The sequence below is a fragment of the Ips typographus genome, unplaced genomic scaffold (assembly GCF_016097725.1).
Source record: "Ips typographus isolate SLU unplaced genomic scaffold, UJ_Ityp_2.0 IpsContig33, whole genome shotgun sequence".
Lineage (NCBI taxonomy): Eukaryota > Metazoa > Arthropoda > Insecta > Coleoptera > Curculionidae > Ips > Ips typographus.
Window position 1 is genome coordinate 462,450 of NW_028098572.1, and position 17,094 is coordinate 479,543.

The window sequence follows — 17,094 nt, forward strand, 5'->3', positions numbered from 1 at the left end:
TGTAGTATGTATACCGTTTTGTCTATTTGTGTTTTGTTCTGTAGGTTGTTATTGTATATGTCATGGCAGTAAACATTATACAGAAAAAGCGAAAGCGGTGATCCTTGAGGTAGTCCTTGTTCTGGAGAGAAAGGAAAGGAAAAGGTGTTGTCAATTCGTACTTCCAATTGTCTATTTTCTAACAAGTCTTTGATAATGTAAAGTAAGTATTTGGGAGTTTGAAGTTCGTATAGTTTGTACAGGGTGAGTCATCAACAGAGTAAAGTTAATTATCTCATTTGTTTGGAGAAATACAAAAAAAAAAGTTAAATACAAGAGTTTTAGAGAATATTAAGATGCATAATTTAAAATTACTTTTGATTATACAGAGTGGTTCATAAAGACTTGCCATGTAAAATATTAGTTTTTTTAAATAGAATCCCCTATATTTTTAAACATTTTTAGGTTCTCCATGGAATTCTAAAAATATTTTGTTAATAATGTCATATACCTAAACCTAATAGTTCATCTAATATTTAATTTTTTTCAAAAAAATTATTACTTTTTACTATGACGGAAAATTGACTGTATCGACATTGTTTCTAAAGGTAGAATACTCACATTTGGTATGAACGTTATATAGAGACCACAAAAAACATTTATGCAAATGAACTTGCGTTAGATGCTACGTTCAATTTATTCTGACTAATTCTTTAATTAACTTAAGAAATTTCGATTGTTTGAAACGAAACACCTTGTGAATTATTATTTTTTCTTATAGATTTTTCCAAACACTTCAACTTTTATTAGGTATGACATATACCTAATTTTAATAGTTTGCGATTTATTTATATTTTTTTAATTTTTTCCTTCGTTTTTTGTTAGCACTAAATAAAAAAAAACCTATAAACATAAATAACTATTTTAACTAACTTATTTTTAATTATTAGGGCGTAATAAGTGTTCGAATATATGACCGTCTACTTGAATACACATGTTAAGTCTTTTAAGTATATTGTAACATAGACATTACACTAGGTGCCGTTACCTTAAGTTGCCCCGGTCTCCCCCAGTACCATGTGTGTGTCAGCAAGATTGGAGAATTGGGGTCATGATGTGAGTATAAATACGGTACCAAAAGCACGTACAGACCACTGATCTCTGGGATAGTCTGGGATTACCATCTGTGTAGCTTCTAGTGGAACAGTTGGTAACCAAGTGCAAGCACCCGGAAATCAGCCTGTCAAAGGAAATAGCACGGGCGAGCAGCATTAGTTGCCGTACCGACTTATCTCCCTTTGACAGTACCAACGCGTCTTATTCGGCGTGGTGAATGCCCTGGGACACTAGTCTAGGGTTCTATTCACCCCCGGTAAGCGTGCGCCCTCCGCGAAACCCTTCAGACGCTCCTCACATCATGATCCTCGCCTACTTGGCAATCTGGGGGTAAGACCTTTGTTGATTTGTCTTAAATAAAAACGGCTTACCTGTATACCTGTGGTTTTCTTCTACTGAGCTACCCCTCAACGTGACATGGTGGAGGCGCCTCGTTTCATCCCCGTCTGCTAATCCCCACATTAGTGGACACGCCCTCGCAGACGCAGTTAACGGCGCAGGAAAAAGGGAATGAATAAAGGGTACAATTTGAGATCCGCAAAGACAGCCCATTTGCACCAAGGCACAGAAGCTCAAGTGTAGGGGACATACGGGGTCAGGATACAGAAGGAACACCGAGATATATCACCCTGACCTTGGTGCGTCAAAAAGACGCAACAATAACAGAAAAAAGAGACGAAAGACAAAGCGAAAACGAAGAATCAGAAAACGAAGAGAACGTAACGATACGTGAACAGACACACCCCCAAAGGATAATCAAGGAATTAGAAGCGCACACCGGAACAATGGCAAACATCACAATCTCCACAGTGGAAACAGGAGAAAAAACGCCCGCTTTGCCACAATTCATCAGCCCCCCGACATACAACCCTTGCACAGATTCAGCGCAATCATTCATAGCGACATACGACCGAATGGCCGTGGCCAACAATTGGAATGATGGCCTAAAAATTCTATACTTTCACTCCTTCTTGCAGGGGGCTGCAAATATATGGTACACAGAATACAAGGAAGGCCACCCTGACAGTAATTGGTCCCTCATATGTCAGGCCTTCAAAAATGAATTCTGCGACGATAACAGCAGCCTACGACTACTTGCGAAGGTTCGAGAAAGAACACAGGGTCCCTTAGAACCCACGAAGAACTATTTCTACGATCTAAGGGTCCTTTATGAAGAATACAAGCGGGAAGTCGATTTCGGGGAATTCCAAGAAATTTTTCAAAACGGTTTGACGACCGAAACAAAGGCTAAGTACTACTGGCTCACGCATTTTCCCAATCAGCCACCTAGATCATTAAAAGAAATTAAATTGCTATGCATCACGATAGATAACGCCCCTACAGAACCACCCCCACGGCCCGCTACACCAACATTCCGGCCGCAGCGCCAAGCATACGATCACTCGGGCTTCAGAGAACCGGCACGGTACGAAAACCACCGCCCTTATGCAGGCGAAAGGACCCCGCCACCGCCCAGAAGGGAATATGACACAAGGCGCACCCCCCCGCCTCAGAGACGTTACTCGGTCACTAGGGCACGAGATAACAGGCCCACGTGCTACCGGTGTGGTAAAATTGGGCACTTCGCCGCAACCTGCAGAAGCAGGCCGCAGCACCCAAACGACAATGGGTGGCAAAATTGAGTCCCGTCACCCTCTCCACTTGGGGGCCCGCGTGCAACAAGGTATTAACAATCAACGTTATTTTAAATGGATTTTTTATACCAGCAATAATAGACACAGGGGCGGAGCTGAACATAGTAAGCGATCGCCTAATAGAAAACAAGCAAAGAAGCACAAGACACTCCACCCTCCTGCTCACGGCAGGGGGCCAGAAAATCCCCAGCCTGGGGGAAACGAAAACATCACTAGAGATAGTAGGGAACTACGTAGGGAAATGGGACATACGAGCTACTATACTAAGAAACCCACCCCAACCCCTCATCTTGGGAATGGAATTTTTGGTGGATACAAAAGCGATAATAGACATGGCAAATAAAACGTTAACCCTTGGAGAAGGATTAACCATAAGATTTAGCCATCAAGCAAAAAGCACAAGCAAACAAAACCCACATTTACACCCGCAAAACAAAAAAAGTGACCCAAGCAGAGCAACCCAGCAAGCAAAAGCGGGAAAAAACAGGGAAAAACAAGCAAATTCACGGGTACCAGAGCCTAGCATACACGAGGTGCCCAGATCGATTTTCTCCTTCCCGAAGAACACGGCTTGGGCATTTACAGTATCCACGACACCCTGCAACGACGGGGGTATTGCTAAGGTCATCAGAAGCCACGCAGGGGTAGAAAAAATGAATGACTCTCACATGGGAGAACTGGATTTCTTCTCAAAAAACGACCGACAGATAGTTCAGATGACGGCCAAAGAGGAAAACGCCCATTCAGTCGCCATCGAACCTTTCAGAAGATGCTGCACGGCACTGAGACAATGGGCGAATCAACATAAAATTAGGAGCATCGCCTTACCAAGGTTAAGCCAACGAGGCGATCCCACAAGCTGGCCAACCAACAAGAAAATACTAACAGACGCGTTTAGAGGCACCAACATAGAAATCTGGATATCAAAAGGAAAAGGAAAGAGGAAAACACGCGCCAGCAAAGCGAAAACAGGATGGGAAATCCTACCAAACTACTTTGAGGAAATCCCGCCAGAACAAACTAAATTAAGGGCTACAGAAGACGTGGTCATCATGCCTGGCGAGACAAGAACAATAAAAACACGACCGCAGAATACTCCAACAGAGGGAACACACGTGATGCCTAATGAAAACTGGTTGGTCAGGAACCACCTGCTGGGCAACTACGGGCAAGACAGAGAGAGCCCCACGATAGAACTCAAAAACGTCGGCCCAACGCCAAGAATAGTGTATAAAGGCACCACCATAGCAAAAATGGGAAAAGAAGCGGCATACAGTCAGGTATTCTCGGTCCGTCAATCAAACGATGAAAGGGTGAACCTAGAGGATCATAAGCTAGAGCACATACCAGAAGGACGCTTTAAAGAAAAATTAAAACAATTATTGTCGAGTTACAAGGATGTGTTCTGCAAATCACCCAAATTCATGGGAAAAACAGACCTTATCGAACACAAGATAGAGGTAACTGAGAACAAACCAGTAAAATGCCGCCCGTACAGAGTCTCACAGAACGAAAGGGAAATAATAGATGCCCAGATACAGGAAATGTTAGACTGTGGGGTAATAAGACCCTGCCATTCACCCTGGGCAAGCCCGGTAGTCCTAGTTAAGAAAAAGGATGGTTCCACCAGATTCTGTGTGGATTACAAGAGAACCATTAACCCGGTGACAAAGAAATCCTGCTACCCCCTACCGCAGATAGATGATATATTGACCTATCTAGGAAACGCCAGATATTTCACAACACTGGACATGTTCTCGGGGTACTGGCAGATTCCGATCGAAGAATCTTCAAAGCAATATACGGCTTTCACAGCACAAGGCCATGGCTCGTATGAGTTCAATGTACTAAGCTTCGGACTCTGCAACGCCCCAGCCACCTTCCAGCAGCTAGCAGACAAAGTTTTTAGAGATCTTAAGTGGAGAGAAATACTGATATATTTAGACGACATAATAATATTCTCCGAAAACCTAGAGGATCACATCAAGAAGCTGGAAAAAGTATTCACAAGAATGAGAGAAGCTAACCTCACGCTTAAACCCAGCAAATGCGAGTATCTGCAGGAGCAAGTAAGAATACTGGGCTATACAGTAAGCGGGGAAGGCATATACCCCGAAGAAGGGAAGTTAGCAGGGATTAAAGAATTCCCGACGCCGAAGAAAACGAAAGAACTTCAAAGTTTCCTGGGCTTATGCAACTTCTACAGGAAGTTCATAAAAAATTATTCAGTGTTGGCGCGACCCCTGCACGAGGCTACAAAGAAAAACAAATTTCATTGGGGCACAGAACAAGAAAAGGCATTTCAGGAACTGAAAGAACGGCTGACGACAGCCCCGGTGTTGAAACACTACAACCCTAATATCGGGTGTACACTCCACACAGATGCATGCACAGAGGGCATTGGGGCGATACTATTGCAGGAAGGAGATGACAAGCAAAACCACCCCATAGCATACATAAACAGGTCACTGTCAAAAGCTGAGAAAAACTACTCTATAAGTGAACTGGAACTGCTGGCCGCTGTATGGGGAATGGCATACTTGAGACATCTCATTTACGGAAGACCAGTGGTAATAGTCACCGACCACCATGCTCTCTGTTGGATACATAACATAAAAGACCACTCTAGGCGGTTAGCTCGGTGGGCACTAAAACTAGCCGAGTTCGACTACTCGGTGGTATACAAGAAAGGCAGCAAGCATCAAGACGCAGACTGTCTATCTCGCAACCCCGCTCTACATATAGATAATATGGAAATCGAGGAGTTAGATGACGTGCCCACCTTCACCATCTCGACAGTAAAGATAGACGAACTACAAAACAGAGACAAGGATCTAAGGGAATTAAAAGAAGCAATCATGGACCCCGAAAATAGTACCGGCGACGCAATAACACGACGAAAGGCGAAGAATTTCAGGATAAGGGACAACATATTGTACAAAGCCACCGCAGATAAAGACGGCTTAGAATATGCGCTCGTAATACCACGGGCACTAAGGGAGGAAGTGCTATGGGAAGCCCACAACGCACCCACAAGTGGTCACATGGGTATGACCAAAACTCTGAGTAGACTAAGTCCAAAATACTACTGGGACAACATGGTGAAGGATCTGCACAAATACATCCGGGGATGCAGGGATTGCCAAGCAAGGAAAGGACCATCAAACAGAAAACCCCTAGGGCTACTACAGCCTATTCAAGTGGGACAAGTGTTTGATCAGCTGGGAATAGATCTGTTGGGTCCTTTTCGAAAAAGCAGTCAGGGAAAAACAACCATTGTGGTGGTAACCGACTACGCTACTAGGTACGCGATAACTGCAGCTCTACCCAACGGCAAGGCAGGGCCGGTAGCAAAATTCTTGCTAGAAAAAGTGCTCTTAATACATGGTGTGCCCCGCACTATTCTGAGCGACAGAGGAAAGGTTTTCCAGTCTGAGATAGTGCGAGAGCTTCAACAAATAATGGGCGTCCAAAGCACCTTCACCACAGCATATCACCCTTCGTGCAATGGGCTAACAGAAAGGTTGAACAAAACATTAGCCGACATGCTGTCGCTGTATTGTAACACAGAACAAACGGACTGGTGTTCATACCTGCCCTTCGTCACCTTCGCGTACAACACAGCGAAACAGGAGACGACGCAATTCACGCCCTTTGAATTAATATTTGCACGAAGCCCGACTCTGCCATTGGATGCTGCTCTCTTGGATAAAGAAACGAGCGTAAACGCAAAAGAGTTAAGGGAAAAAGCGTTAATGATAAGAGCGTTGGCCGTAGACAACATTCAGAAAAAACAAGGGAAAGACAAGGAACTCTACGACTCTAGGCATAGAGAGGGGGAATATGAAGTCGGAGATAGAGTAAAAATATTTATACCAATAAGAAAAGTGGGCAAGAGCGAGAAATTGTTGTTAAGGTGGTTTGGGCCATATAGAGTTACAAAAAAAATAAGCGAGGTAAATTACGAGGTAAAGCAAGAGGGAGGCAGAAAAACTGATGTGGTACACATAGGCAGAATACTACCATTCTATGACGAATGGACATTGGGGGACATAGAAGAAGAAGAAGAGGGGGATGATGAGGAACACAGGGCGCCCAAATCCTCGTAGCAGTAGTAGCAGTACAAAGAAAAAGGGTAGACAATTCAGAGTAAGGGAAATTAGTAAGGTAGTAGAACATAATTATCATTAATGAACACATATTTTTAAGAAAAAAATATATAAACATATCTTTTTGCATGATACCGGGCCACACGAAAACAACGCCACCGAGCACACAACCCAGACACCGGACCGAGACGAACCACCGGCCAATAAACGGTTTCACAGCAGGCGCCAATAGATGACAGCACCAGTACGACCCGTGAGCTAGTAGCCTTGGTATCCGTGAACTGAGTAGCGGCCAAGGATGCTGGAACGTTCAGGCAAATCCTCGGGCGCACAATATGATTAGTGGCTTAGATTATAAGACTTTTGATAAATAAAGGATTCGTTCCACCACATAAACCCACCTATTAGTATATAGGCGATGTTAGAATTGTACAGTTAGGGTATCTTAGTGTCCGGGGCGAACACTTTGTAGGGGAGGGGCATGTAACATAGACATTACACTAGGTGCCGTTACCTTAAGTTGCCCCGGTCTCCCCCAGTACCATGTGTGTGTCAGCAAGATTGGAGAATTGGGGTCATGATGTGAGTATAAATACGGTACCAAAAGCACGTACAGACCACTGATCTCTGGGATAGTCTGGGATTACCATCTGTGTAGCTTCTAGTGGAACAGTTGGTAACCAAGTGCAAGCACCCGGAAATCAGCCTGTCAAAGGAAATAGCACGGGCGAGCAGCATTAGTTGCCGTACCGACTTATCTCCCTTTGACAGTACCAACGCGTCTTATTCGGCGTGGTGAATGCCCTGGGACACTAGTCTAGGGTTCTATTCACCCCCGGTAAGCGTGCGCCCTCCGCGAAACCCTTCAGACGCTCCTCACATCATGATCCTCGCCTACTTGGCAATCTGGGGGTAAGACCTTTGTTGATTTGTCTTAAATAAAAACGGCTTACCTGTATACCTGTGGTTTTCTTCTACTGAGCTACCCCTCAACGTGACAATATTTTGTTGAACGGCCCTTACGGCATTACAGGTGTTATTGTCATGCAGGCATTGCGTATCCTATTCCATATCTTCTGGTGTTGTAGGGAGATTCACATAAACGGGGTCTTTAATGTAGCGCCATAAAAAAAGTCCAAAAGCGTTAAGTCACATGATCGAAGGGGCCACCCTATGAATCCACTACTACCGATCCATTTTTGTGGGTAACGGTTTAAAAATTTACGAACTGCCCTATAGTAGTGAGCAGGAGAGTGTTAAGTAGGTCGGGGCGACCCTTAGAATTTAGAATTAAAATTTCAATTATCTTAACTAATGCCCAGTTGCACGAAGCTAACAGAACAGGTTCTGTTTTTAATTTAAATTTTAATTTTAATTCTAAATTCTAAGGGTCGCCCCGACCTACTTAACACATAATGTTAATTATTTAGTGTTACTTTAGTTTTAGTGTTTTCTCCATAATAAGATTTTTTAAACTTCTTTAAGTACAACAGTAATGTTTGGCCTTACGGCATACTAATTTTAAACTTGGGTCTTGCTGTCTCCCCTTTAAAGAAAGATAGCCGGCGTTTCACCTTGTCATATGAGCTCCTGAAGATGGGTACTTATGTGCCCGAAACATATGTCGAGCGACCCCTCTAACTTTTTTGGGGGGTTTGAATAAATTTTTTGTGGACAAGGCTGTGTGTTCTTTTCCATCACTTTTATTAGGTTTAGGTGTATGACATTATTAACAAAATATTTTTAGAATTCCATGGAGAAAATAAAAATGTTTAAAGAAATAGGGGGTTCTATTTCAAAAAAAAAACTAATATTTTACATGCCACGTCTTTATGAACCACCCATTTTGTATATTCAAAAGTAATTTTAAATTATGCATCTTAATATGCTCTAAAACTCTTGTATTTAACTTTTTTAGTTTGTTGTTGTTATTTCTCCAAACAAATGAGATAATTAACTTTACTCTATCGATAACTCGCCCTATACAGTAAGCCCTTATGCCAGACACTATCAAAGGCTTTGTTGATGTCCATAAATAAACATGCTGATTTGCCGTCGTTAAGGTGAGTAGTTTGGATGTTGTTTGTTAAGACAAAAAGTGGATGAATAGTGGACTGATTCTCTTTGAAACCGAATTGGTATGCGGGGATATGTTGTCCAATTAATTTTTGCAGTCTGTTTTTTATTATGTGTTCGTAAACTTTGCTCAATACCGGGAGTAATGTTATTGGTCTGTAGTTTTGTGTATGTGTGTTGTCCACTCCGTTTTTTGGTATGGGAATAACTATGCCATTTTTCCATGTTTTTGGAATTTTGTTTGTTGCAATGCAGTGGTTAAGTTGGGTAAGGATCAGATTGTCGGCTTCTTGAGATAGGCTTTTAAGTATTTTGGCTTTTATTTTGTCTTTTCCCGGTGCTGTGTTTTTGATGTGAGATATTGCCTCGTCATATTCTGTGTCTGTAATTAGTTTGTAAGTGTTTTGTGATGAGTTTTCAAAGAAGTTTGAGTACCAATTGTTAATGGTGTTCCAGTTGTTATTGTCAACGTTAGGGTTAGTCGATATGCTGAAAGCTCTATGAAAGTGTCTGGCAAACGCGTCAGCTTTGTCTTTGTCAGTGTGGCATTCTATTCCGTTTTCGTCAATAGTGCCCATATTGTCACGATCTAATTTTTAGTCGTAACGCGGGGACGTGTAGGCTGGGGTCGTAGTCAAGTTAAACTCAAAGATTGGATAACAAAAACAACAACGTTTATTCATAGAGAAACTAATAAAGAAAAATTAAATGAAAACTGAATTTATAAAAAGCATGGTCAGACATAAGTTGGTTTCATTCAAATTATAAGGTTTGTACTTACATGATAATTAATTCACAAACCATTTTGGACGAGGGTAAGTGTCAGGGTAGAGTTCCATTAACTTTCGCGACCGAACCGTTTAGTTTCGCGGATAATTTCTAACTAACTTTTCTTTCCCAATTTCTCGGCTATTTATTGTAAGGTATTGCGATCCCTTAGTCAGTTCAATTTCTTAATTGCTTGTCTAAGCACTTGGATCATTGTCCGAACAATTGATGACTTATTGCTGACTGGCGATTGCAACACCTTAGCTAGCTTCCGTTCTAAAAGGTTCGATTGCTTATTTTGCAACCCAAGTGGTCGACGACTTGTTTCGGTCAGTGGCCGATTATTTGCTGACTAAGTAATTAACGAAAATCTACTTGTGACAATATTATTAGTTTTTTTGTACTGCGCCAGCTTTTTATTTTTTTGCCAATATGACTTGCCTCGGTCTTTTTCTATTTCTTGGCGCTTCAAGCCATTAGTCTTGTCGGTATTGTTCAATTAGAGTTTTAATGTTCCTGTTAAGATGGTTAAGTGTTCGTTTTAGTTCGTTGTATTGTGTTTGTGTGTATAGTCTGTACAGTTTTATGCTTGATAAGTCTTAAAATGAATTTGGGTAATGTATGCTGGTAGAATGAGTTTTTTATTGTCGGTGTACATTTTTCAATGGGCCTATCCCACATATCATAAATTTTTGTTTTAATGACTGGAATCGAAAGAATAGGATCAAAAAACTAATTTTTCATATTCTTGAAGAAAAAATTATGGTCGTAAATGTCCCTACATTAGTTTGAATTTGTCCATTAAATTTAAAAGATCTGTTTTGGCGCGCATGTGACGTACGTAATTCTGGGCGATTTTATTGGCTGTTGCACGCCATCTGTTTCACTTCTTGTCGCTGATTGGTTGATAGTGTAGTACGTCACCGGCGGCGGGCGTTTTAAACATGTGATTAACGTAGTTTTTATCATCATTTTTTTTCTATTTAGACTTAATATTTTTGAAAACAAAAAAATACGGGTATAATATTTTCAATCCGTCTTTGTAGTTATGAAATAAAAAAAAAATTGTGGGACAGGCCCATTGCCAATGTCAGTTGCTGTTGTAAGGCCTCTATGGGAGTTAATTCTGATTGTGACCAATAAAAAAAAATGTTGCATTTTTTTAACAAATTATTCAGCAATCAAATGCGCAACTTTGTCTCCATTTAACTAAAACTCTATCAACTATAGTTTCCGAGATAGCAATGCTAATGCATTTTATTGCTATATTGTCACGTTAAGGGTTGGTTAAGGGGGAAGAACACACAGGATTCCACAAGTAACCCACTTTATTTAAGTAGTTGTGCCTTATTGTCTAGATAGTTATCTTACCCCCAGATGGTCAAGATGGCTGGGAGCATGATGTGAAACTGGCTAGGCTGATGATACACGGAGGGCAGCGCTTTAGCGGTGGTGAATGAACCCTAGACTTAGGTCCGAGGGCATTCACCGAGCCGGCAAAGACGTGAAGAACCTAACAAAGGGAGGTAAGCTGGAACGGCAACTTAAGCTGCGCGCCCACACTATTTCCTTTGCTAGGGCTGATCTAGGGTGTGGCACTTGGTCACCTACTGCTCCACGTTAAGTTGCACAATAGGCGTACCCAGACTAACCCAGAGATCAGTAATCTGTACGTGCTTTTGGTACAGTATTTATACTCACATCATGACCCCAATTCGCCAATATTGCTGACACAAACATTGTACTGGGGGAGACCGGGGTAACTTAAGGTAACGGTACCTAGTGTAATTTCTATGTTACATGCCCCTCCCCTAGAAAGTGTTCGCCCCGGACACTAAAATACCCTAATTGTACAAGTCTAAAATCCCTTACATGCTATCAGGTGGGTTTATGTGGTGGAACGAATCCTTTATTTATCCAAAGTCTTATAATTTTAACCACTAATTACGCTAAGCGCCCGAGGGCTCGTCTGAACGTTCCAGCATCCTTGGCCGTTACTCAGTTCACGGATACCAAGGCTACCAGCTCCCAGGACGTACTGGTGCTGCCGTCTATTGGTGCACACTGTGATTTTCTTTTTTTTTTTTGGCAGGTGGTTTGTCTCGGTCCGGTGCTTGTGTTGTGTGTTAGGTGGTGTTGCTTTCGTGTGGCCCGGTATCATGCAAAAAGATATGTTTATATATTTTTTCTTAAAACTATGTTATGTGTTCATTAACGATAATTATGTTCTACTACCTTACTAATTTCCCTTACTCTGAATTGTCTACCCTTTTTTTTTGTACTGCTACTACTTCTACGAGGATCTGGCCGCCCTGTGTTCCTCATCATCCCCCTCTTCTTCTTCTTCTGATATGTCTCCCAATGTCCATTCGTCATAGAATGGTAGTATTCTGCCTATGTGTACCACATCAGTTTTTCTGCCTCCCTCTTGCTTTACTTCGTAATTTACCTCGCTTATTTTTTTTGTAACTCTATATGGCCCGAACCACCTTAACAACAATTTCTCGCTCTTGCCCACTTTTCTTATTGGTATGAATATTTTTACTCTGTCCCCAACTTCATACTCCCCTTCTCTATGTTTAGCGTCGTAGAGCTCCTTATCTTTCCCTTGTTTTTTCTGTATGTTGTCTACGGCCAATGCCCTTATTATCAACGCTTTTTCCCTTAGCTCTTTGGCATTCGTGCTCGTTTCTTTCTCCAAGAGTGCTGCATCCAACGGCAGAGTCGGGCTTCGTGCAAATATCAATTCAAAGGGCGTGAATTGTGTTGTCTCCTGTTTCGCCGTGTTGTACGCGAAGGTGACGAAGGGCAGGTACGAACACCAGTCCGTTTGTTCCGTGTTACAATACAGAGACAGCATGTCGGCTAGTGTTTTGTTTAGCCTTTCCGTCAATCCATTGCACGAAGGGTGGTATGCTGTGGTGAAGGTGCTTTGGACGCCCATTATTTGTTGAAGCTCTTGCACTATCTCTGACTGGAACACCTTTCCCCTGTCGCTCAGAATAGTACGGGGTACACCGTGTATTAAGAGCACTTTTTCTAGCAAGAATTTTGCTACTGGCCCTGCCTTGCCGTTAGGTAGGGCCGCTGTTATCGCGTATCCACGCGTTACCACCACAATGGTTGTTCTTCCCAGACTGCTTTTCCGAAAAGGACCCAATAGGTCTATCCCCAGCTGATCGAACACTTGTCCCACTTGAATAGGCTGGAGTAGCCCCAGGGGTTTCCTGTTTGAGGGCCCTTTTCTTGCTTGACAATCCCTGCATCCTCGGATGTACTTATGCACGTCCTTCACCATGTTGTCCCAGTAGTACTTTGGGCTTAGTCTACTCAGGGTTTTGGTCATGCCCATGTGTCCACTTGTGGGTGCGTTGTGGGCTTCCCATAGCACTTCCTCTCTTAGTGCCCGTGGTATTACGAGCGCATATTCTAAGCCGTCTTTATCTGTGGTGGCTTTGTATAATATGTTGTCCCTTAACCTGAAATTCTTCGCCTTCCGTCGTGTTATTGCGTCGCAGGTACTGTTATCAGGGTCTACAATTGCTTCTTTTAAATCCCTTAGATCCTTGTCTCTGTTTTGTAGTTCGTCTATCTTTACTGTCGAGATGGTGAAGGTGGGTACGTCATCTAACTCCTCGATTTCCATGTTATCTATATGTAGAGCGGGGTTGCGCGATAGGCAGTCTGCGTCTTGATGCTTGCTGCCTTTCTTGTATACCACCGAGTAGTCGAACTCGGCTAGTTTTAGTGCCCACCGTGCTAACCGCCTGGAGTGGTCTTTTATGTTATGTATCCAACAGAGTGCATGGTGGTCGGTGACTATTACCACCGGTCTTCCGTAAATGAGATGTCTCAAGTACGTCATCCCCCATACAGCGGCCAGCAGTTCTAGTTCACTTATAGAGTAGTTTCTCTCAGCTTTAGATAGTGATCTGCTTATGTATGCTATGGGGTGGTTTTGCTTGTCATCTCCTTCCTGCAATAGTATCGCCCCAATGCCCTCTGTACATGCGTCTGTGTGGAGTGTGCACCCGATGTTAGGGTTGTAGTGTTTCAACACCGGGGCTGTTGTCAGCCGTTCTTTCAGTTCCTGAAATGCCTTTTCTTGTTCTGTACCCCAATGAAATTTGTTTTTCTTTGTGGCCTCATGCAGGGGCCGTGCCAACACTGAATAATTTTTTATGAATTTCCTGTAAAAATTGCACAAGCCCAGGAAACTTTGAAGTTCTTTCGTTTTCTTCGGCGTCGGGAATTCTTTAATCCCTGCTAACTTCCCTTCTTCGGGGTATATGCCTTCCCCGCTTACTGTATAGCCCAGTATTCTTACTTGTTCCTGCAGATACTCGCATTTGCTGGGTTTAAGCGTGAGGTTAGCTTCTCTCATTCTTGTGAATACTTTTTCCAGCTTCTTGATGTGATCCTCTAGGTTTTCGGAGAATATTATTATGTCGTCTAAATATATCAGTATTTCTCTCCACTTAAGATCTCTAAAAACTTTGTCTGCTAGCTGCTGGAAGGTGGCTGGGGCGTTGCAGAGTCCGAAGCTTAGTACATTGAACTCATACGAGCCATGGCCTTGTGCTGTGAAAGCCGTATATTGCTTTGAAGATTCTTCGATCGGAATCTGCCAGTACCCCGAGAACATGTCCAGTGTCGTGAAATATCTGGCGTTTCCTAGATAGGTCAATATATCATCTATCTGCGGTAGGGGGTAGCAGGATTTCTTTGTCACCGGGTTAATGGTTCTCTTGTAATCCACACAGAATCTGGTGGAACCATCCTTTTTCTTAACTAGGACTACCGGGCTTGCCCAGGGTGAATGGCAGGGTCTTATTACCCCACAGTCTAACATTTCCTGTATCTGGGCATCTATTATTTCCCTTTCGTTCTGTGAGACTCTGTACGGGCGGCATTTTACTGGTTTGTTCTCAGTTACCTCTATCTTGTGTTCGATAAGGTTTGTTTTGCCCATGAACTTAGGTGATTTGCAGAACACGTCTTCATAACTCGCTAATAATTGCTTTAACTTTTCTTTAAAGCGTCCTTCTGGTATGTGTTCGAGCTTATGGTCCTCTAGGTTCACCTTTTCATCGTTCGATTGGCGGACCGAGAATACTTGACTGGACGCTGTTTCTTTTTCCATCTTTGCTATGGTGGTACCTTTGTACACTATTCTTGGCGTTGGGCCGACGTTTTTGAGCTCTATCGTGGGGCTCTCTCCGTCTTGCCCGTAGTTGCCCAGCAGGTGGTTCCTGATTAACCAGTTTTCATTAGGTACCACGTGTGTTCCCTCTGTTGGGGTATTCTGCGGTCCTGTTGTTATTGTTCTTGTTTCGCCAGGCATGATGACCACATCTTCCGCAGCCCTTAATTTAGTTTGTTCTGGCGGGATTTCCTCAAAGTAGTTAGGTAAAACTTCCCATCCTGTTTTTGCTTTGCTGGCGCGTGTTTTCCTCTTTCCTTTTCCTTTCGATATCCAGATCTTTATGTTAGTGCCCCTAAACGCGTCTGTTAGTATTTCCTTGCTGGTTAGCCAGCTTGTGGGATCGTCTCGTTGGCTTAATCTTGGTAAAGCGATGCTCCTAATCTCGTGTTGATTCGCCCATTGTTTCAGTGCCGTGCAGCATCTTCTGAACGGTTCGATGGCGACTGAATGGGCGTTTTCCTCTTTGGCCGTCATCTGAACTATCTGTCAGCCGTTTTTTGAGAAGAAATTCAGTTCTCCCAGGTGGGAGTCATTTATTTTTCCTACCCCTGCGTGGCTTCTGATTACTCTAGCAATACCCCCGTCGTTGCAGGGTGTCGTGGACACTGTAAATGCCCATGCCGTGTTCTTGGGGAAGGAGAAAATCGATCTGGGCACCTCGTGTATGCTAGGCTCTGGTAAACGAGAATTTGCTTGCTTTTTCCTGTTTTTTCCTGCTTTTGCTTGCTGGGTTGCTTTGCTTTGGTTATAATTTGTTTTGCGGGTGTAAACGTGGGTCTTGTTTGCTTGTGCTTTTTGCTTGGTGGCTGAAACTTATGGTCAACCCTTCTTCGAGGGTTAACGTTTTCTTTGCCATGTCGATTGTCGCTTTTGTATCCACCAAAAATTCCATTCCCAAGATGAGTGGTTGGGGTGGGTTTCTTAGTATAGTAGCTCGTATGTCCCATTTTCCTACGTAGCTCCCTACTATCTCTAGTGATGTTTTCGTTTCCCCCAGGCTGGGGATTTTCTGGCCCCCTGCCGTGAGCAGGAGGGTGGAGTGTCTTGTGCTTCTTTGCTTGTTTTCTATTAGGCGATCGCTTACTATGTTCAGCTCGGCCCCTGTGTCTATTATTGCTGGTATAAAGAATCCATTTAAAATAACGTTGATTGTCAATACTTTCTTGCGCGTTGGCCCCCAAGTGGAGAGGGTGACGGGACTCAATTTTGCCACCCTTCGAAGTTTGGGTGATGCGGTATGCTTCTGCAGACTGTGGCAAAGTGCCCAATTTTTCCGCAGCTATAGCATGCTGGCCTATTGTCTCGTGCCCTCGTGCTAGGGTAACGCCTTTGAGGCGGGGGTGTGCGCCTTGTGTCGTATTCTCTCCTGGGCGGTGGCGGGGTCCTTTCGCCTGCATAAGCGCGGTGGTTTTCGTACCGTGCCGGTTCTCTGAAGCCCGAGTGATCGTATGCTTGGCGCTGCGGCCGAAATGTTGGTGTAGCGGGCCGTGGGGGTGGTTCTGTAGGGGCGTTATCTATCGTGATGCATAGCAATTTAATTTCTTTTAATGATCTAGGTGGCTGATTGGGAAAATGCGTGAGCCAGTAGTACTTAGCCTTTGTTTCGGTCGTCAAACCGTTTTGAAAAATCTCTTGGAATTCCCCGAAATCGACTTCCCGCTTGTATTCTTCATAAAGGACCCTTAGATCGTAGAAATAGTTCTTCGTGGGTTCTAAGGGACCCTGTGTTCTTTCTCGAACCTTTGCAAGTAGTCGTAGGCTACTGTTATCGTCGCAGAATTCATTTTTGAAGGTCTGACATATGAGGGACCAATTACTGTCAGGGTGGCCTTCCTTGTATTCTGTGTACCATATATTTGCAGCCCCCTGCAAGAAGGAGTGAAAGTATAGAATTTTTAGGCCATCATTCCAATTGTTGGCCACGGCCATTCGGTCGTATGTCGCTATGAATGATTGCGCTGAATCTGTGCAAGGGTTGTATGTCGGGAGGCTGATGAATTGTGGCAAAGCGGGCGTTTTTTCTCCTGTTTCCACTGTGGAGATTGTGATGTTTGCCATTGTTCCGGTGTGCGCTTCTAATTCCTTGATTATCCTTTGGGGGTGTGTCTGTTCACGTATCGTTACGTTCTCTTCGTTTTCTGATTCTTCGTTTTCGCTTTGTCTTTCGTCTCTTTTTTCTGCCTCT

General features: G+C 43.3%; 2 long non-coding RNA genes across 2 annotated transcripts; both read left to right on the top strand.

The window, feature by feature from the left end:
• The first annotated feature begins 880 nt into the window (after positions 1–880).
• LOC145739514 (uncharacterized) lies at positions 881–1,471 on the top strand. Its single transcript, XR_014181064.1, has 2 exons — positions 881–1,095; positions 1,150–1,471. It is a non-coding gene; the product is annotated as an uncharacterized LOC145739514 (long non-coding RNA).
• Positions 1,472–6,686: 5,215 nt separating this feature from the next.
• On the top strand, positions 6,687–7,817 carry LOC145739513 (uncharacterized). The gene is made up of 2 exons (XR_014181063.1): positions 6,687–7,441; positions 7,496–7,817. It is a non-coding gene; the product is annotated as an uncharacterized LOC145739513 (long non-coding RNA).
• The last annotated feature ends 9,277 nt before the right edge of the window (positions 7,818–17,094 follow it).